The following is a 15,180-nucleotide window of genomic DNA, read 5'->3' as shown; positions in this document are numbered from 1 at the left end:
CCTACTTCAAATTTGAGTCCCCGGACTCGAACCTGGGATACTGGCGTAATTCAGGACGTGCCGCTTTAGGACTTACCAAAAATTGAATTCCAGCTAAGTTATCGGGTACCCAATGCGTCCGCTGGGATTTTCTTCGCATCTGTTGATGTGGATAAAGTGGAAGAGCGTATTCGGGTGAGATGCCACGCCACACAGGATGGATCCTGGGGTCTTACCTTTGTGACCCTTTTACAAGTCACGACATTCAAAGTTTTTACCGCGGCGGACACGCTCTGATAATATATCATCGGGTTCCTTTGTTTGGCTAATGGAATGCTCCATTTTTTCGGGTTAATATATTTTATTGAATAATAAAATCTTGGCACTCCCGATGGGAGTACATGACGAGTTTATAAAACTCGAAGATTTCTATCCACCGCCGAAATTCCTCGGGTTCATCTATATTGACTTGCTATATTGCTCTTTCTTTATTGAAAAATTTCATCGGGCGCACGACCAGCGCTCCCGATGGGAGTAGCCCCCGAGGCTACAGCCGATTGTTTGCACTTAGGTGTAGGCTCAACTTTGCTTTTAATCAACTCCATACTTTTTCATTATTTTGCATCTCATCTGGAGTGTGAACAATGCTGCCGATAAGAGTAGCCCCTGAGCCTATGATCGGGTGCTTTGCAGCTCGACATAGGCTCCTAATTTTATGTTGCCCATCCTATTTTGTCTTGTCAAATCGAATATTTTCTTTCCCTTGGCGTCAATGCTAATGAAGGCACTGTGTTGTCGACTCGTTAGACTATAACTGTTGGTGGACCACTGTTTTGTGGGTCCAACATGACTGCTCTTCTCCCACGTTGCGCTTAGTGGGTTTCTCACGTTCTCCGAAGCGTCCGGCACGCGCGCAGTAACTCCGTTACTTCCTAGTGGAACTTATGTTTTTACTTCTCTGCCACGCATAGGGCTAGGATTATCTCTTGTCCATCGAACGGCCAATCCGCTTCGCCTTCCAGGTTAAAAGGTAAATCTTGGTCCTCGTTCATCCCCTTCTCACTCCGCCGCACAAAACCTTCTCCTCGCCATTGCATGCGCTCTCTGCTCTTTCTTTGTGCTACCATGGACAGGTCAAAACGTGTCAAGAACACCTCCGCCGGCACCGCCACCGGTGAACATGCTGAAAAGAAGAAAGTGTCCGGATGGGACAGATCTAAATCCAACCTAACGGAGCACCGGAAGTTGAAGAAATTGGGGCTGCTAACTGACGAGGGGAAGATGAAGATTCCCGGGGACGAGACGACCCCCAATCCGCCCAAAGGTTATCGGATAATTTTCTCTGATTTCCTCCTTCGCGGCCTTTCCGTGTCTGTTCACGAGTTCCTTCGGGGACTCTTCTTTGTTTACGGGATTAAGCTGTACCAGCTAATTCCCAATTCCATCCTCCACATCTCTATTTTCATCACTCTTTGTGATGCTTCCTCGGCATCCGCCTCCACTGGGGCCTGTGGAAACGCATATTTTACCTCCGCCGCAACAACCCAAGGGATGCCATCTACGACGTAGGTGGTGTCTGTATCTGCGTGCGGCCTGAAGCCGGGTATTTTGATTTGAAATTCACCGACTCAGTCCAAGGTTGGCGAAAGAAATGGCTTTATGTGAAGGATGAGAGACCACTGGCAATCAGCAATACGGCCTCGCTCCTTTCGACATGTCGCAAGAAATCTTGAGGCGTCAATGTTAGGATGCCGAAGCTACTCCGGAAGAGGTTGCAGCTACAAAACATTTGATGGAGCAGATCAAGACATTGTAGACTAACCGAGGAAAAGAGATTTCAAGTGAGATAATAGCACATTTTCTGCGGATTCGCATACAACCTATCCAAGCTTGCTCGGGTCCTCTCTGGCTTTACTTTGGCGCTGGTGATGCTGCGAGGATATCCGAAGATCTTCCTGTCGAGACTTGGAAAAACTGGTCCGCTTCACCTCGCTTAGTAAGAAAGTTGAAGTTCCCGCATCTTGCCGCGTGAAGATATTCAGTGGCCCATGCACCCTTCCTGCTGTAAGTTTCCTTCTCGATTTTTTACTTATTTTTCCTGCCTAACTTATCTTTGTATGAATCTAAGTTAGGCTTCAAGCTTAGAAACTACAACTAAGTAAGCAGAGGGCGAAAGTTACACGGGCATAATTATTATGATTTTTTTCTTGACCTGGACTACGGCGGGCTTAGGTCAGCCTGAAATCATATATAATCACACCACAGTTTTACAGGGGGTATCATTACAAAGAAGAAGAGGGGGGCCAGGGGGGTGAAGAGAGAAGAAGGAGAAAGAAGGAAGATCTCAAAGCAGATCGTAGCCATTACACCAAGAATTAAGAAGGTGGGATGAGGTGGGAGTGGTACAGCGATAAGTCTAATGTCCTCTAGGTAGCGTCGAGTAACCAACACAATTATTATGTCGTGGAGGGTTTGCATGAATTCATCTCAATCAGCACAAGGAGGATTTGTAAACCAGATTGTACATGACGTGACGTCCCTAACCTCCTCAATATGCAGATGATGACTCCGATTCTGGAGAGGGGAAACCGTCTTGTATTCTTGAGGAAGAATATAGTGAGCTAGCACGGATATTGATGAGTCGGTCCTCAGAAAAAACAATCTCCGCTCCTGGACAGTGGAGGATGCATTGCATGATGAGGAAGAAGGTTTAAATTTGAGGCCTTTTGTGGTACTTATGTTCAATCAACTCATACGGTGCAACTGATGCTTCACTTGAGCTCATTGGAGGGGCATGCAGATCCCCACAGAGGCACAAACCATAATCATTTGATGGGTTTGGCTCCTCTGCAGTCCTATTGTTACTGTACGGTACTGTAACGGTGAGATCTACACCGTTCAGTCTAATCGAAAGGTTCTTCTTCTTCCCTCTTAATTCTCCTGTTAATTAAAAAGAAAACAATTAACTACACGGAGCCAGGGATACTGCCATGGCTGTCCTCATACTCAGGGCTGCTCATGCTCACTGCGTCGGCAAGCTCGGTTATCTGCACAGCCGCGAGGTGAAACCGAAGCCAGCACCGTGGGAGCTTGCTAACTCGCTGGCCTCGTATAGATTGAGGCTGCCGTACAGGAATACAGGAACCAGAAAGAGCCACATTGTAGTCTGTTAGCTGGAGAGTGTAACAGAAAACGAGCTGATTGACTAGCAGCAGTGGGGAAGTTCATGTATCGATTTGTTCTGTAGCCCCTCTGCAAGGCCGGTTCGCTCCTCGCCAGCGGCGACTTCGGCGATCTGCTGCGCGCAGGCTTCACTTGCGTGCTGCCAACAAATCGAGCCGGCCGGCGCAAGAAGTATGAGGATCACCGTGGCAGCGGCCATGGGTTTCTGGGCGTCTCTGCCGTTCTAAGGTGAAGTATTGTTTCATCAGTAATCAGTTAATTAAAAGGATTATTAAGCGAGAGGACCAGAGCCCTTGGATTGGAGTGGAACGGTGGATTATGAGAACTACAGCACACATACAGTAATAACAGGACTGCAGAGGAGCCGAACCCTTGATGAATGCAACTATGCAAGGACTGAACAACGTAGTATTATTTATGTGTCTATCCACACGTTTATTTCGCACACTACATACAGAGATCTAACAACCTGGTTCGGTCCTCCTAAACTGTACTGTGACTGGAAAACTTTATTCATTGACTGAATTATTAAAATCAACTCTCATATTTGGTGGATGTTTCATTCTCTTTTCCTTGTATCGGCACGCCGGGAGAGGAGATCTCCAAACTATTGGTCATCGTCCATTGTTTGCTATGCGACTGTGCAGACAGCACAGCTAATGACAAGCACTCTTGGTGTCTGTTCCTATCGATCTAGCTGCTCCTGCATTGAAGTTAGCTGGGTTTGATAATGACCTTTTTCTCAGGCTCTTACACGGATCGGCGGAGATATTAGAGCATCTTAGCCGAGCTCGTATATATAAACTGAAAATTTCGTTTTTTACTCCTGTAAACTGCACCTAGCCGAAACCCTATGCGGTTACGAGTAAAAAATGATACTCCTAGTGTGCGAAATTAAAACTCCAACCGGTGACCTGCTCCAATTCGATCCATCGACGGCCGGCCGTCTCACAGCCTCGCTGCCCCTAGCCGTTGTTGTTCAATTTGTCGCCGCCGACTTTAGCACATCCATGGAGATGGAGTTGGTCGAGCCAGGTGGAGTGCAAGCTCTTGCCATCATTGGAGCGCTCGAACCTGCGGCAGTGGCCTACCATTCTCATCCCGAGGACGCACCAATAACGTCAGATACAATGGCTACAAGGTATTGTTTTCTACTTTTTTTCTTGTGAATAAGGTAGGAGATATATGCCGGTGTGTTTACACAATTTGATTTGAAATTCTTAGTTTGGTGAAGAAATACAAAAGCAAAGAGCTCAATTGGACCGAGGATGAGGAAATGCATTGTATTTTGCATGGAAGGATCAAGTTCATTTTCAAGAGACATTGTACCTGAACAGTGGAAAGCAACCGTTCGAGGAATTTTGGCAGCAAATTCATGAGCAATTCAAGTACAACACAAGTGGAGAGCTAGATCACTAGCATCCCTCTTAAATACGTGGCACATTCTTGGTATGCATGCCAATGCCACCGGCTAGGTTTGAGTTTAGAACACTATGATTTATGCAATTGTTTTGTTTTACGATCTATAGGATTTATGCATTATTACACTATGCTATTGATTTGTAAGACTACCCAAAGGAATGCATGTCTATGCTCCTGATTTGTATGACTATGCTATGGATTGCTATGATTTGTATGCACATAATTTTTTTAAAGGAAGTTAAGTTTAGGAGAACAGAAGAAGGCTAATTTGTCTGTTGTACTACGTGTCTTCTCGTTAACTTAAGTGCTAGAGATGAGAATAAATAATACGCATTGTATCGCTTATATTTAGCTTCTTCTGAAAGATGACGTGAGTTGCAAAGAGAATAGGTGTCTTTGCCGTAGGCGTAACTACTTGGGTACATGCACTAAGGGAAAAACGGTAGTTCCTGTGTTGCCGAACCTTTGCCGTGTGCCTAGCGTCGCGGAACACGGCAATTACAAGCTTTGCCGTGTTCCACGGATAAAGAACACGGCAAAGATATAAAACACGGCAACATACACAAAAAGAACACGGCAAAGAACCAACCACGGTAAAGGTCCGAAAAAGAACACGACAAAGAGGTGAACACGGCGAACTTCGCCCAGGACACACGGCAAAGGTCGGCGGCACGGCAAAGGCTGCGCCACGTGTCCCGAGGGAGTTCTCGAGACGGCGCCGTCATAACGACGTGGCTTTGCCGTGTGTCCCCAGCGGACACACGGCAAAGGTCCTTGTCCCGCGCACAACTCTCCTCTCCCGCCAACTTTTCCCGCGCGAAGTAATATGTCGGCAGCATTTTGGCGCGAAACCTTCGCCGTGTGCAAAATAGCAAGGAACACGGCAAAAATGGCTTTGCCGTGTGCCAGATTAAAAAGAACACAGCAAAGATTGCTTTGCCGTGTGCCACATCAAAAAGAACACAGCAAAGTTTGCTTTCCCTCTTCTTCCCCGCCATTTCTCTCTTCTTTCCCGCCATTTCTTTTCCTCCATTTTAGCACTCGCCCTCCCTATATATACCCATGTCTCGGGCATTTCTCCTCCACATCCACCAGCACTTCTCCTCTCTAGCACCGGCAACCAATTCTCCTCCAAACACCACCAGCGAAGAATCCATCCTCTGCAGCCGTCGAGATGCCTCCTCGTCGCCATACTAACCATAGCAACACGAGCTTCACAGGCGTCCGTTTGCGGCCTGGGGGCCGTTTCACGGTTGAAATCTCCGCCGCCGGAGTTCCGCGTGTTCCCAACTTGGTGAACCCCGACATGCGGTTCTGGTGGTTCGTCATTTCATGTGAGTCCCATTTTGGGCAGAAATGTATCGAAACAAAGTCGGAAATATGCGAGACGTTGCGGGGCGTCGTTTTATGTGACCTAGTAGCGAGAACAAAAGACGGATGTGGGATATGGATGTTCTTCTGAAAAACCCTTCACGAAATGAGCTATCATGTCCGGAGTTATATGGCTTTTAGGGCAAAAGAGCTAGGTATTGCCCTCCGAACACGCATAGTTTCTCGGAACGAGCCCATATCGGGCACGTGCGTGTGCCTTGGGACGGGAAGCAACGCCGTATGCAGTGTTTCCCTTTCGGTGCAACGAAAAACCTGTTTCCCATTTTCCGAGTGCTGAAGCGGGCTATTTTTGTGAAGCAGCTACAGAGGGCGCATTCAACAATTCAGCGGGACCTCTGCACGTTGATAGAGGAACGCATATACACCGCGGATCACAAGCGTGCCGCGTGTGTTAGCTTTCTGGGTAGACATGCGGCTCCGTGCGGTGTCCTGCCGATTCCGCTGGAAACGGTCCGGATTTGAACTAAGCGTCCACTTTCTGTCGCCCCAATTTTTTTGGAAAAATCATTTTTAGAACCGGGACACGTTATTTTATGTGTAAAGGTAACCTCGATTTCGCGCGTTCCCAACTTGGTGAACCCCGGCCTGCGGTTCTGGTGGTTCGTCATTTCATGTGAGTCCCATTTTGGGCAGAAATGTATCGAAACAAAGTCGGAAATATGCGAGACGTTGCGGGGCGTCGTTTTATGTGACCTAGTAGCGAGAACAAAACACGGATGTGGGATATGGATGTTCTTCTGAAAAACCCTTCACGAAATGAGCTATCATGTCCGGAGTTATATGGCTTTTAGGGCAAAAGAGCTAGGTATTGCCCTCCGGACACGCATAGTTTGTCGGAACGAGCCCATATCGGGCACGTGTGTGTGCCTTGGGATGGGAAGCAATGTCGTATGCAGTATTTCCCTTTCGGTGCAACGAAAAACCCGTTTCCCATTTCCCGAGTGCCGAAGCGGGATATTTTTGTGAAGCAGCTACAGAGGGCGCATTCAATAATTCAGCGGGACCTCTACACGTTGATAGAGGAACGCATATACACCGCGGATCACAAGCGTGTCGTGTGTGTTAGCTTTCTGGGTAGACATGCGGCTCCGTGCGGTGTCCTGCCGATTCCGCTGGAAACGGTCCGGATTTGAACTAAGCGTCCACTTTCTGTCGCCCCAATTTTTTTGGAAAAATCATTTTTAGAACCGGGACACGTTATTTTATGTGTAAAGGTAACCTCGGTTTCGCGCGTTCCCAACTTGGTGAACCCCGGCCTGCGGTTCTGGTGGTTCATCATTTCATGTGAGTCCCATTTTGGGCAGAAATGTATCGAAACAAAGTCTATTTTGTTGTTATTTATGTGGTTATGATGATATGGTGACACCGGCTATGATGATATGGGAATATATGGTGATATATGATGATATTTGTGAATTTTAAACTGTTATATGTATATTTATTGCTTTCTATGCAGGGATTAAAAGGAAACAATCAAAAAAAAAAAACGGGGTGTGCCTTTGCCGTGTGCATGCACACGGCAAAAAGCACACGTGGCAGCAGCCTGTGCATCCGGAGCGCCCATTTGGTCATGCCAAACGGCCTTTGTCGTGCTCCGTAGTTGGTGGCACACCGCAAAGAGGGAGGACCTTTGCCGTGTTCCCCGGTCGGTGGCACACGGCAAAGCAGGGAAAGGGGTAAGCCGGGGCTTTTTCTTCGCCGTGCTCGTCTCATGGTGTGGCACACGGCAAAGAAAAGCTTCTGCCGTGGTCCTATATTGTAGGCACATGGCGAATATTTAAATATTTGCCGTGTTCTCTGGTTTGACGCACACGGCAAAAACCATCTGACGTGGCGCCGTCTGTTAAGTCGAGATTCCGTCAACTGTATTTTTGCCGTGCTCCTGGATGGAAGGCACACGGCAAAGGCTTTGCCGTGTTCCACGCAGAAAGGCACACGGCAAAGATCGTTTGCCGTGCTGTTTTTCGCCGTGTGGACTTTGCCGTGTTCCGCCACACGGCAAGAGCTTTGCCGTGTTCCGAAGGGGCTTTGCCGTGTATTTGGCCAACACGGCAAAGTCATGTTTTCCCGTAGTGATGGGTGCACACACTAGTAGAAAACCTCTCATCCATCTAAGCCTTTAGTACCGGTTCCCTTACGAACCGGTACGAAAGGCGTTATTAATACCGGTTCCAGGGGTGGGACATTTATACCGGTTCGTTATGGACCTTTAATACCGGTTCGTAACACGAACCGGTATTAAAGGGTTTCTCCCGGTTTCCGGGCGGTGGTGGGGCCAAGGCTGCACCTTTAGTACCGGTTCGTGTAAGGAACCGGTACTAAAGGGTCCATGCCCTATATCAGCGCGCGGCGGCGCCGAGCTCCCTGCATATCTCATTTCCTTCTCATCTCTCACATTTCCAAAAAATTTGCACCTCTCACACTCCAAAAATTTTCATTTTTCTCAACCATTTTAACAAGATTAACGGCATACATCTATCCAGGGTTAGCAATATCATCCTTCCTTCCGGCGTTTCTAATTTAGCTCAGTTCTTTGGTAGTTTTAACTCGTACTATTTTTGTAGTGCAAGCAAGGTGTTCGATGAAATGCCTAAGTTAGTGATTTTATTTTTTATATGCAATTTGAGCTGAAATTATGGTATGTTTTGTAGGTTTTAATTAGTATCATCCCCGTCCTTACCGCTGTCGATCGCCAGCTTCGTCCCCTAGCCGGCACGGTACCACCTCGGTGAGCCCCTCTTCTTTTTTATAAAAAAACAATTAGTTTTATGTGATGAACTTGAATATTAATTAAGTTGGTCACTCATATATCCATGATGTTGTGTATTTAATGATTTTTGATATACATATAAAATGCAGATGAGTCGACAATGGATGTACGGTGACCGGTGCCATCCCGAGTTCATTAATGGCATGCATTATTTTCTCAACGTGGCTGAGGCAAACAGGCGGTCGAATGGTTTCATGTATTGTCCATGTAGTTCCTGTAAGAATATGAAGGATTACTCTACCTCGAAGACCCTTCACGTCCACCTGCTGGAGAACGGTTTCATGCCCAGCTATAATTGTTGGACCAAGCACGGAGAAAAAGGGGTTATATTGGAAGACAACGAAGAAGAAGAGGATAGTGACAACTATCCCTTATTCACTGAAGACGGTGGTAGTAGAATGGGGGAAGACGAAGGCTGAAGAAGAGCACATTTTCGATGAGCCGATTTTTGATGACCCGGATGACGATTTGGGTCGGGCCATTCTTGATGCGAAGATGAACTGCGGAAATGAAAAGGAGAGGTTGAAGTTGGAGAAAATGTTAGAGGATCACAACAAACTGTTGTACCCAAATTGCGAAAATGGTCGAGAAAAAGCTGGGTACCACGCTGGAATTGCTGCGGTGGAAGGCGAGAGAATGGTACTTCGACAAGGGATTTGAAAAGTTGCTGAAAATAATAAAGAAGATGCTTCCAGGGGAGAACGTGTTGCCCTCTAGCACGTACGCAGCAAAGAAGGTTGTCCGCCCTCTAGGATTAGAGGTGCGGAAGATACATGCATGCATCAATGATTGCATCCTCTACCGCGGGGAGTACAAGAATTTGAATGCATGCCCGGTATGTAGTGCATTGAGGTATAAGATCGGGCGAGATGACCCCGGCAATGTTGAGGGCGAGTCCACCCCCGGGAAGAGGGTTCCTGCGAAGGTGATGTGGTATGCTCCTATAATACCACGGTTGAAACGTTTGTTCCGGAACAAAGAGCATGCCAAGTTGTTGCGATGGCACAAAGAGGACCGTAAGAAAGATGTGATGCTCGAGACACCCCGCCGACGGGTCGCGGTGGAGAAAAATCGACAGAGAGTTCAAGTCATTTTCAGATGACGCAAGGAACTTAAGATTTGGTCTAAGTACGGATGGCTTTAATCCTTTCGGGGAGCGAGCTCCGGTCATAGCACCTGGCCGGTGACTCTATGTATCTATAACCTTCCTCCTTGGTTGTGCATGAAGCGGAAGTTCATTATGATGCCAGTGCTCATCCGGGGCCCGAAGCAACCCGGCAACGACATTGATGTGTACCTGAGGCCATTGGTTGAAGAACTTTTAGAGTTGTGGCGTGACGAAGGTGTACCTGTGTGGGATGAGCACGAATAAAAGGAATTTAACCTACGAGTGTTGTTATTTGTAACCATCAATGATTGGCCTGCTCTTGGTAACATTTCAGGGCAGTCAAACAAGGGATACAATGCATGCACACACTGTTTAGGTGAGGCCGACGAGTAATTATTTGGGAAACAAGAATGTGTACCGGGGCATCGTCGATTTCTTCCAAAACAACATCACGTAAGAAAGAGAGGAAAGCATTTCGGAGGTGAGGCAGATAACCGAACGAAGCCTACCCGCCCTACTGGGGAAGTTATATATGATATGGTCAAGGATTTAAAAGTGATCTTTGGAAAGGGTCCCGGCGGACAATCTGTTCCGCATGATGTTGACGGACACGTACCCATGTGGAAGAAGAAGTCGATATTTTGGGAGCTACCCTACTTGGAAATTCTTAGAGGTTCACTCCGCAATCGACGTGATGCACGTGACGAAAAATCTTTGCGTGAACCTGCTAAACTTCTTGGGCGTGTATGGGAAGACAAAAGATACACCGGATGCACGGCGAGGACCAGCAAAGTATCCATGAAGGAAACAACACTGAATCCGAGAGAAGTATCAAGGTCCCGCCGGCTACGCTCTTACCAAAGAGGAGAAGGAGATCTTTTTTGAAGTCCTGAGTAGCATCAAGGTCCCGTCCGGCTTCTCGTCGAATATAAAGGGAATAATAAACATGTCAGAGAAAAAGTTTCAAAACCTAAAGTCTCATGACCGCCACGTGATTATGACACAATTACTTCCGGTTGCATTGAGGGGGCTTCTGCCGGAAAATGTTCGAGTACCCATTGTGAAGCTATGTGCGTTCCTCAATGCAATTTCTCGGAAGGTGATCAATCCACTTACTCTACAAAATTTACGGAAGGATGTGATCCAATGTCTAGTTAGCTTCGAGTTGGTGTTCCCACCATCCTTCTTCAATATTATGACACATCTCCTAGTTCACCTGGTCGAAGAGATTGGCGTTCTCGGTCCCGTATTTCTACACAACATGTTCCCCTTTGAGAGATTCATGGGAGTCTTAAAGAAGTACGTTCATAACCGTGCTAGGCCGGAAGGAAGCATCTCCAAGGGCTATGGAACGAGAGGAGGTCATTGAGTTTTGTGTTGACTTTATTCCCGACCTTAAGCCGATCGGTGTTCCTGAATCGCGCTATGAGGGGAGACTGCGTGGAAAAGGCACGCTAGGAAAGAAATCAGCAACGTGTATGGACGGACATTCTTTCACTTAAGCACACTACACAGTTCTACATAATTCCATCTTGGTGGCTCCGTACAAAGAGGAACACAAGGATATCTTACGCTCTAAATACCCGGAGCAACGTGAAGATTGGATTGATGGAGAACACATGAAGACTTTCGGCGGTTGGTTGCAAACACGTCTCATGAATGTCACCGATGACGAGCAGCTGTACTTGTTGGCCAAGCAACCATCTTCTACTATATCGACGTTTCAAGGGTACGAGATTAATGGGAACACATTTTACACTTTCGCCCAAGACAAAAAGAGCACCAACCAAAACAGTGGTGTCCGCTTTGATGCCGAAGATGGCAATGGGAACAAGGTCACATATTATGGGTACATAGAGGAGATATGGGAACTTGACTATGGACCTAATTTCAAGGTCCCTTTGTTCCGGTGCAAATGGTTCAACTCTGAAAGATGGGGTACGGGTAGACCCGCGGTACGGAATGACTACGGTGGATTTCAAGAATCTAGGGTACGACACCGAACCATTCGTCCTAGCCGGTGAAGTGGCTCAGGTTTTTTATGTGAAGGATATGTCTAGCAAACCGAAAAAAAGAAAAGAAAGGCAAGAGGACACATCATACGATGAGCCAAAGCGGCACATAGTTCTTTCGGGAAAAAGAAACATCGTGGGAGTAGAGGACAAGACGGACATGTCGAGAAGATTATAATAAGTTTGACGATATTCCACCCTTCAAGGTAAAAATTGACCCAAGCATCATCTTAAACAATGAAGATTGTCCATGGTTGCGTCGCAGATAAGAAGAAAGGGAAACAGACGAAGAAAACTCAGAAGACTAGCTAGCTACATATAGGGATCATAACTTGTGTATCTCAATATGGAAATCACTTTTGTGTAATGATGTTACTATATGTAAGATATTAACAATGGAGATGGTCGGCTTATTTTACTAGTTAAGTAGCTTTCACGGGCTTGCAGGGAAATTTTTCCGAGGCGGAACTTCCGAATATGCCATATATAGGGCATGTGCACCAAGGGCATATTCGAGAAGTTCCGCCACGGGAGATTTCCCAACCCTTTCCCCAACATTGTTAGAGGAGATGGAGTCTTTCACGGGCTTGCAGGGAAATTTTTCCGAGGCGGAACTTCCGAAGATGCCATAGGGCGTGTGCACCAAGGGCATCTTCGAGAAGTTCCGCCACGGGAGATTTCCCAACCCTTTCCCCAACATTGTTAGAGGAGATGGAGTCTTTCACGGGCTTGCAGGGAAATTTTTCCGAGGCGGAACTTCCGAAGATGCCATAGGACGTGTGCACCAAGGGCATCTTCAACAAGTTCCGCCACGGGAGATTTCCCAACCCTTTCCCCAACATTGTTAGAGGAGATGGAGTCTTTCACGGGCTTGCGGGGAAATTTTCCGAGGCGGAACTTCCGAAGATGCCATAGGGCGTGTGCACCAAGGGCATCTTCGAGAAATTCCGCCACAGGAGATTTCCCAACCCTTTCGTCCATCCATGGTGATGAAACTCTCCATCCATGCTGGCTTGTTGAGCTGCTTGCCATGGCGTATAGATGCTCCTTTTATAGGCACGACGCCGCTTCTACATTGTCTTCTTCCTCCGACAGGGCGTCGTGCGCTACATGATTTATCTCATCGAGCAGGGCGTCCTTATCCTGCCGACAGCTTTAGTACCGGTTGCACCCACCAGCCGGTACTAAATGTCACCCACGCGTCCTTATCCCACCGACAGTTTTGTTACATGACAGAAAAACCAGCTTTAGTACCGGTTGCACCCACCAGCCGGTACTAAATGTTACCCACGCGTCCTTATCCCACCGACAGTTTTGTTACATGACAGAAAAACCACCTTTAGTACCGGTTGCACCCACCAGCCGGCACTAAATGTTACCCACGCGTCCTTATCCCACCGACAGTTTTGTTACATGACAGAAAAACCACCTTTAGTACCGGTTGCACCCATCAGCCGGTACTAAATGTTACCCACGCGTCCTTATCCCACCGACAGTTTTGTTACATGACAGAAAAACCACCTTTAGTACCGGTTGCACCCACCAGCCGGTACTAAAGGTTTCCCGCCTATTTTCTTCCCGCGCTTTCCACCGGTTCCCGCCTCTGTCTTCCCGCCATTTTTTCACTATATATATGTAGGCTTGGCCTCCATTTACATATCACATCTAGACTCATATCCGCAAACCTCATCATTCTCTCCCATGGCTTCCATCGTATCTCTAACCCCCGGGAGGCGGAGGCGCTTTGCGCCTCGAACTACCCCTGCCCGCCGGGCTACCGCGTCCCGACCGGCTGGTTGCTAAGCGTCGGAGGCGTACCGGTCCCTCCGGTCCCTCTAGGTGTGGCGCGCGAGATGGCCATCACGAACCACTACTACTTCGAGCTCACGCCGAGCAGCGGAGGAATCCCCGGTGGCATCCCGACTACAGCCCGACTTGGGAAAGCTTTTTCATCAATCGGCGTGAGAGGGCGCTTGCCGAGCACGAGGAGGGCGGCCCGCCTCCTTCGAACTTCAACGAGGCCGGGCGTCGGGCTGTGGTGGCGCGGCCGGACTCTCCAGGGCGTCATGGCCTACCGTGGCCCCCGCCTGCGCTACCCTCGGTCCCGGCCCACGCGTGCTCTCCCGCCGAGGTTCGACTACCGCGACCCCGATGCCAGCGACGATGATGACGGCGACTACGACGACTACAGTGGCGAGTATTATAGGGCTAGGCACGAGTATGACTGAATGACTCCAACAGTCAAATGTGGCCATGTATCTTAATTTTCAGTTGAGCTATGTACTTTTAATTCGAGTTCAATCGTAATAAATTTTATTCCCGCCCTTTCTTTCTCGCCTTTTTTCTCCCACGCGCGGCGTCGTGGCGGGAAAGTTTCCCGCGCGACGTCGAGGCGGGAAACTCTCCCGCGCGAACGGCGTCGTGGCGGGAGTAAAGAAAGAAATAGAAACAATAAATAGAAAAGAAAATAAATAGAAAAGCAATAGAAAAAATAAATAGAAAAGAAACAGAAAAGAAAAGAAAATAAATAGAAAAGCAACAGAAAAAATAAATAGAAAAGAAATAGAAAAGAAAATAAAAAGAAAATAAAAAAAAGAAACAGAAAAGAAAAGAAAAGAAACAGCAAAGAAACAGAAAAAGAAACAGAAAAAGAAAAGAAAAGAAACAGAAAAGAAAAAGAAAAGAAACAGCAAAGAAACAGCAAAAGAAAAGAAAACAGAAAAAGAAAAAGAAAAAACAAAAAACCCTTTGGCACCGGTTGGTACCACCAACCGGTACGAAAGGCCTTTCGTACCGTTTGGTGGTACCAACCGGTACCAAAGGGTCTTCCTCAAGGTTTTGACTTAGCGGCGCGGGCCAAATTGCCCCAAATCCTCTGCGCGCCACGCTCCTCACGCACAGAGACCCCGCGCCGCTCCTCGCCGTCGCCGTCGTCCACGCACGGAGACCCCGCGCGCTCCTCGCCGTCACCGTCGCAGCCTCGCCGTCGCCGTCGCAGCCTCGTCGTCATCCGCCGCCCGCTCCTCTCCGCGCGCGCCTCTGCAGGTATGTGTGCGCCGCCCCCGTCGCCTCCCTCCCCTTCTCCGGCACCGTTGCCCGCCGCCGATGCGCCGCCACCGAGCGAGACCGTGGCCGCCGCCGCTGCGCTCCACGCTGCCGTTCCCCTGCTAGAGGCCATCGCCATCCGCGCCACGCCGCCGCACACCACCTGTCGAGGCTGCACACAAGGTGCTCGACGGAATGCACCTGCTTGCCGTTGCCCGCCGCGCGTGTTCACCCAGTTGCCTCGTACCGCGTTCTGATGAAGGGCATCA

At 48.2% G+C, this 15,180-nt stretch overlaps 1 pseudogene; it reads left to right on the top strand.

Moving 5' to 3' along the window:
• Window positions 1-2,969: 2,969 nt before the first annotated feature.
• On the top strand, window positions 2,970-12,117 carry LOC124664762 (annotated as a pseudogene).
• Window positions 12,118-15,180: the final 3,063 nt, after the last annotated feature.

This window comes from Lolium rigidum, chromosome 6, assembly GCF_022539505.1.
Source record: "Lolium rigidum isolate FL_2022 chromosome 6, APGP_CSIRO_Lrig_0.1, whole genome shotgun sequence".
NCBI classification, from domain to species: domain Eukaryota; kingdom Viridiplantae; phylum Streptophyta; class Magnoliopsida; order Poales; family Poaceae; genus Lolium; species Lolium rigidum.
This window is presented reverse-complemented; position numbering and strand designations above follow the sequence as displayed.